Source organism: Notothenia rossii (genome assembly GCF_949606895.1).
Source record: "Notothenia rossii genome assembly, chromosome: 4".
Taxonomy (NCBI): Eukaryota; Metazoa; Chordata; class Actinopteri; order Perciformes; family Nototheniidae; genus Notothenia; species Notothenia rossii.
The window spans coordinates 31,465,150-31,472,781 of record NC_136902.1 but is presented as its reverse complement, the minus strand read 5'-3'; the positions used below and the strand labels follow the sequence as shown (position 1 = coordinate 31,472,781).

At 38.7% G+C, this 7,632-nt stretch overlaps 1 protein-coding gene across 3 annotated transcripts in view; it reads left to right on the top strand.

Annotated features, from left to right (window-relative positions):
• Positions 1-773: 773 nt before the first annotated feature.
• Positions 774-7,632, top strand: part of LOC307036576 (uncharacterized protein) — a 33,725-nt gene continuing 26,866 nt past the window's right edge. Inside the window, exon 1 of one of the 3 annotated variants that reach the window (XM_079677019.1) lies at positions 774-854. The gene's annotated coding sequence lies outside the window, so the exon portion shown is untranslated. The remainder of the gene's footprint in view (positions 855-7,632) is intronic. The other 2 variants (XR_013807388.1, XR_013807389.1) reach the window with 2 other exon arrangements.

Here is a 7,632-nt window from a genome sequence, read left to right as displayed (position 1 = left end):
GACAGGGAGGGAGACAAAGAGGAAGAGAGGGGAAATATGAAGTTTAATTTTCTGCCAAAAGTCCCCATACCAAAGACAACTAAAGCTCATACACTTGCAAACAAAAGGAGCAAGAGTGGGGAAGTAAGAGGATATTATGGTTTGTATCAGTTTGTGTGAATTCAGGGGAGGAAATTGGAACTTTGTTTTAAAAATAATTTATTGTGTGCAAAGTTTTGATGTCTTTAGCTTTGTGCATCTTTAACACTTTTAATATCTGGGAGTGAAGACCAGTTGTGAACGCAAGGAAAATGCTTCCGTTGTTGTAAATGCTATTTGTGTGATGGACTTTCATTAAATAATGGAATGAGAAGACTGAGGGATAAACATATTTGTTGTTGTAATTTAATGTTTTCTCATTAAACATCAGAATGAATATAATAGAATATAATAGAATCCTGTATTGTCATTATACAGGTATACAATGAGATGAGTAGAGCTACTCCATTTTTTAAGGTGCCATCAAAAATACAAAAACCAACAAGAGACGTTCAACATTCAGTAGGAGACAACATACAAACAACAAGCATTCATACTTCAATATACAGATAAGTTTAAAGTGCATGACTATATCGGTTTAAGTATGTATACAAAAATATATGTGTATATATACATTTATAATTAATATCACATTTTCTGAACTTTCTTAATACGTTTTGGAAAACTTCATAAAAATGCTTTTGTCAACGCCACGGTCATGACACGCCTTCAAACGAAAATACCGCGGTGTGAGACTTCCGGTTCCTATTTCCAGCGATTCTTCAGCAGTTCTACACGTGTTTGCGTTGGATCCTCTTCAAACCATCTTAAAATAAGTAAGCATACCACCTGAGTTATTAATTACTGCTTTTTAACTAGCAAAGGGGAATTTACTTTTCTTGTATTCACTGTTTCGAACGGAACATCAACATTTTAATGCATGCCAGCGCCATTACTGCTGTTAAAGTTATACTCAGCCCTGTCGTGCTCATGTGTAGTCTATTTTTTCGCGCAAATGGTGTTGGGCAAAGTTTGCATCCATTGCTTACCTACACAATTCTGTTAAAAGTGGTTAAGTTAAGACTACGTGTTAAGAATAAACTCCGCAAACTGTTCCCCTGTGCCGCTGTTAGCGTTGGCCGGGCTCCGTCATGCGGCCGGGTGCACAGAGGCTCTGCTGCCGAGCATGTTGTGCAGTAAAATACCTCTGCTAAAACTATTCCCTACTACTTTATAACCAGTGTTGTGCTAGTTACTGAAAACCAGTAACTAGTTACCATTAATAGTTACTTCATTTCAAAAGTAACTCAGTTACTTTACTGAATACTTACACCAAAACTGTGAACAGTAACGCATTAGTTACTTAACAAAAGGGCTCCCATTAATGCCCTTATAGCCTTCATTTCAGTACTGTTATTGCATTGGAGAATAATACAATCTGTTGATCAAGAAATAGCAATAGAAATAGTAGAAATAGCCTGCATGTGTTCTACAACATACTGTGCAATGGCTTTATCAACTTTTCCCTGGCTAGAAGTCCCTCGGTTAAAATCCAGCTGCTGTTGCTTAGGTGGAGGTGGAGGTGGAGTGGCGTCGGATGAGTCTGGGTCTGTGGTCTTAGCTACTAGCTTCGTCCCAGCATGTTGTTTCTGCAGATGTTTCAACAGATTTTAATTGCTGTTTTGGGCAGTAGATAGGATCTTTGACCCGCCAAGACACAACTTACATTTAACTAAAACGTTCTTTTCTTTGTGCTCGACAAAAGCGAAATAGTGAGAATATCTCCAGGCGGAGAAACTCGACTTGAGCTCCGCCGCCACCATGATAGTCTTGTTAGTAAACACAAACACTCCGCATGTGACACAGGAAGTATCTAAGTACATTTACTCAAGTACTATACTTTATTTTTTTATTTAGCCTTTATTTATACAGGTTTAGATCTCATTGAGACACAAGGTCTCATTTTCAAGAGAGACCTGTCAGTGGTAACACTACCACACAAAGTTACAGACAGACAGGACACTAAACATAGAGGCAACACTAAAATACAACATCGTTAAAAAAAAAAAAAAGTAGTCATTAAAATCCATATACAGTCAGATATAACAGGTGCAAACACCCACAGATGATTTCTCCACCTTTTTTAAAATGAGTTTAAAATCCGTGATGGGTATCAAACTGGTCAGCTTAAGTTCCTGCTGAAGTGTGTTCCAAGTCGAGGGGGTATGATATGGCTTTTTTCCCAAGCACCGTGCGTACTGAGGGGACGGACAGGGTGATGTATTTTTGAGATCGTAGTCTATAGCTGTACTGTTTGTGTGATATGTAAGTGGATATGTAGAAGGGCAGCAGTCCAAGCATAGCGGTATAGATGAGTTTGTACCAGTGCAGTTATCTGCGCATTGATAATGATGTCCAGTTGACTAAAGCGTACAGCGTGCAATGGTGTGTGAGGGGTTTACAGTTGGTAATGAACCTCAGAGCCCCATGGTAAACAGCGTCCAGCAGATGAAGGTAGTGAGCTGAGGCGTTCATGTACACAACAACCCCGTAGTCCAAGAGCGGCAAAAATGTAGCAGCTACAAGCCGTTTCCTCGTACTTGTGGAGAAGCAGGCCTTATTTCTAAAAAATAATCCCAGTTTTAATTTCAATTTCCTTAAGAGATTGTCAATATGTGGTTTGAAGCAGAGATTTTCATCTATAGTGATGCCTAAGTATCTGTAGGAGTTAACAGCTTCAATGGGGTTATGCTGTGCAGACATGATGCAGGGAAGAACATTTGGTAACTTTTTCTTATTGGAAAACAACATGACTTTTGTATTATCTGAATTTAACAGCAACTTAAGGTGGAACAGATATGACTGAAAAGTGTCAAAAGCAGACTGCAGACGTTCAAATGCAAGGGCAACAGTGCTAGCACAACAGTACACAACAGTATCATCTGCATATAGATGTACAGAGGCATCAATAATTTGACCCACATCATTTATATAAATAGTAAAAAGGGTCGGTCCCAAGACCGAACCTTGAGGAACGCCTCTGGGCACATTAAGAAAGCTTGAGGAGAGACCCCTGAATTTTACACATTGCTTGCGATTTCAAAGATAGTTTGCAAACCAACCAACAGCTTGGTCAGACAGGCCTATACGGGATAACTTCTGGCATAGAATGCCATGGTCCACGGTATCAAATGCCTTGGATAAGTCTATAAAAAGGGCAGCACAGTAGCTCTTTGCGTCCAAGTACTTAAGTACAGTTCTCATCTCTGTTCGCCTCGCTGTTGGCGCCGCTCACCAGCGTCTGGGAGCCGACACTATATAAAAAAAATAACGGAGTAACGCACCATGTAGTAACGGTAACTGAGTTACTGAATTTAAAAAATAACACGTTAGAGTACTAAAGATGTAGCACTGAATTTCAGACTCCAGCTTACAGCTTCCTGCCTACGACCTGCCTAAAATCAGTATAGAGGAATGTTAAGCCCTCCCACTATTTTCCAAGAGGGCGTTGCCAGATTTTCAATTTCAGGTTTTAACCAGGAGATGGCGCTTCATTCACAAATACAGAAAGACAAGTTTCATGGAATTTCAGTTGTAATTTGAAGAGCATTTGAACACATCAATATTTTAGATCAACTAAAGTATATCTAATCTTGTAATTCAATAATATATAGTCTTTATATATTAAATAATCATAATTATAATGTAAATGTTTACATTACACTTCTTTATTTGTTATGCTCATACTTTTACCTTTACAATCGTTTGCTTTAATATGCAGTATATTTTTTGAATATTTTTTTGTTTGCTTCCTCCTGCTCCCTTTCGGACACATACTGTATGATTTATTATTATTATTAATATGAAGATATTATTAAGATAAGATAAGATGTTACTTTATTGATTGAACATTTTAGTTTAGAATGTGCTGTCCCACGGTAATTCAGAAGGCTGACAGGTCACATTCCGACCATTATTTAAAACAATAGGTGCTTTCACACCGTCTACAGTTTGATTTGTATAGAGGGACCTCTGTGGCTGAATGGCCAGATTAGGTGTGGCGCATTTATCATAGGTGATCAGAGCTAACTGCCTGCCGTCAGATTTCATTTAAAAAACAGATCTGATTTTAAGACTACTTCAGCGCTCATAAAGAATGATAAGAATAAGAATAATGCGTATTGAACTGGTTTCATTCATTAGTGAGTTTATTTAACACTAGAACCGCCAATCGGGTCAATTTGTGTGATGTGTGTTGTGTGTGTGCAATGTAACTTTTTTTCAATAAAATATTAAAGTCTCCCAGTCCGTGACTTTTCCTGAAAGTGTGTTATGCAGCACCCTATGTTGTTAAAAATTGCATTCTAATAGCGGGATTTGACAGGTTTAGGTAGGCCTATACAAAAACCTCTGGCGGTTTGAGTGTTAAGGTAATTAGATACAGTAGAAGCCCTTTTTTTTTATCAGTAACGAATTTAGCAGTTGAACATAAAAGTCAACTAACTGAGGGTCACTTGCAATGACAGTGTTGTGTCTAATTGTAAGCTTGTCACTCAGAGTAACCTACAGTTAATTTAGCTGCTGGAGAAGAAAGACCAGGGGGGAGGGGGGGGAGAGAGCTGTGGTTGATGGGCCATTAGTTGTTTAAATACACAGCTGAAATAGTAAATCAATACATACAACTATTTTTTTAAATCAATACAACTATTTTTTAAATCAACAAAAACATTTTCTAAATCCATAAAAGCATTTAAATTAATATTGGGAGTCATGTCGTTACTTTGTTGAGAATGTGGCCATGTAATAAGCGGGATAATTTGCAGCGCCTTGTTCCTTATGGGGAAAATAACACCCGTCATGTGTGTGTAGAGGTGTGTGTGGTTAAAACACTTTCATGAAGGGAAGGAGGTTTTCCTTCTATAAAACAGCTGTGGGCAGCAGTGAGTGTCACGGACATGAATTCATAGATCAAGGCAGACTGGTGCACACACTCTCCTGTCCTGCCAGGCGACACGCCCGTTCTAAGCCGTGTCCCTCACTCCTCACATCCCAAGCTGTATCCCCACAAGTGTATTATGTTGTTACATTGTTTCAGATGTTATGTTTCAGTTGTGCTCTGTCTATGTTCAGTGATGCAAACTTGTCACCTTTCTGCGAAATTCGCCGTTTTGAATCCAAAATAGGTCGTTTGTGTGATTCATGTAGATCTGCAATAAAAATATTTTTGGGGTATGAGGGGGTCTGGGACCCGGAGTAATCTGCGGCTGTGAGCTGTTATGTGCCATCATGACACGCATGGTGTTCTTTTTTATATATTATAATGAAGTGCGAGCTGTGTGCTCGAGTCTTCCTGCCTGTCGGCTCTGCTCATGGTGGATTTATAATAAGGCTCTGCTGCTCCGACATGATGGTCTAGCTTCAGCAGCTACATTACCTACGGGTGCGTTCGTTAATATTAACTGTGCGTCCGGAATCACTGTGGCACAGACTGGACCGCTGGTGAACAGCTGTTAGAACGGGCCGTTCAGGTGTTCAGAGCAGAGCTCCCTGTTGGAGCGGCAGAGCGTGATGTGAACTGAAAAGTCTTTCTGTGGCAATATTATTTAAGGAATCGTTGAGCTAGCTAGCTAGCATACATTGTCACTATCTGCTAACGTTAGCTTTAGCCTTCTATTTCTAATAGTTTTTTTCATAGGCTATAAACAGAGGTGGTATAAGTATATATATATATATATATATTGTACTTGAGTAAAAGTAGAAGTGTTCAGATCTTGTACTTGAGTAAAAGTAGAAGAACATAGATCTTGTACTTGAGTAAAAGTAGAAGCACTCAGGTCTTGTACTTGAGTAAAAGTAGAAGCACACAGATCTTGTAATTGAGTAAAAGTAGAAGTACTCAGATCTTGTACTTGAGTAAAAGTAGAAGTACTCAGATCTTGTACTAGAGTAAAAGTAAAAGTACTCAGATCTTGTACTTGAGTAAAAGTAGAAGTACCAGAGTGTAGGAATACTCTGTTACAGTAAAAGTCTTGCATTCAAAATGTTCCTCAAGTAAAAGTAGAAAAGTATTCTCATCAAAATATAGTGAAAGTAGCGACAGTAAAAGTAGTCATTGTGCAGATTGGTCCATTTCAGAATAATATATATGATATGTTTTATAATGATTGATGATGAAAGTGTTCTCAAAGCTGGTAAAGGTGCAGCTACCGTAATTTTCGGCCTATAAGCCGCACCTGAATATAAGCCGCAGCAGCGGCAGACCACTCTCGGTTCCACTTTTACTTTTGCGCACTACCTGTCTCACTCTTTTCCGGCCTCCAGCTTTTCCTGCTGGAACCCGCCGCTTAAAGGTGGGGGTCCGCGGACCGGCCATAGAGCCCATCGAGTTAAAGGTGTTGGCCGTTAGCTGTACAAATCCATAGATTAGCCGCACCGTTATATAAACCGCAGCGTCGAAAAATAGGGAAAAAGGCGCGGCTTATAGTCCGAAAATTACGGTAGTTTGAATGACTTTGTATACTGCAGGGTAGCTTGTGGATTTGCTCCAGGTGGAACTAAAGTCTGATTTAACACTTGATTATATTTCACATCATTCATCCACATCTGTAAAGTAACTAAAGGTATTAAATACATGTAGGGGAGTAGAAGTAAACCATGTACCTCTGAACTGTAGTGGGGTAGAAGAACAAAGTAGCAAAACATTGAAATACTTAAATAAAGTACAAGTATCTCAAAATTGTGCCCAAGTATAGTACATGTTGAGTTTATGAACTTAGTTACTTTACACCATGTGGCTATAAAGATAGAAAGACTTAAGCCTTGCACAGAGGCATTAAAATACATTTTCAAAATGCTCAACAGTGCTGCCAAAATTATAAACTGACTGCTACACAATTTTAAAATAAATGCTTTTATATATTTCTATTAGATGTGACTCTTTGGCGTTGCTGTTATTATTAACACTGCTGCTTTAGTTGTTCTGCTAATATCCTCTGTTATTCCTCATTTTAAAGCCGATATTCTGTGGGGTGGGGGAGCCGGGGGCTCGGATCCTTGTCACCTTTTTCATACCTGATGAGTTTGCATCCCTGTATATTAAAAAGCCTCAGTCACCTTAATTCATGTCATAAAAACATCTCAGTTCAGTAACACTCAAAGCTAAATGTGCAATACCATGTTCAGCTATTTTACTATTTATAATGTTATTGTTGTTACATCAGAAGATGTACATATTGGAATGATTTCTTAACTTACAGTAGGCTATTTTTTACAATGTGAGTTGGAAGGATTTATTAAATTACTATGAATATTGTCATTGTTGAAGGCTTTTAGAGAAGGGTGAACTATAAGCCTGAATTACATAACATTTTATACCTAAAAACATAAAAGCCACAATAAATGAATCACAATTATTCTAGTTATTTTTACCTCCCGTATTGCTTTCATCCCACCAGCTTTTATGGTGTTGTTACGTCACTAACTGTAAGCTTGTCACATTTAGCTGCTGGAGAAGAAAGATCAGGGGGGGAGGGGGCGGAGAGAGCTGTGGTTGATGGGCCATTAGTTGTGTAAATACACAGCTGAGAGCTGCCGTTTCATTCAGACTGTTTAAAA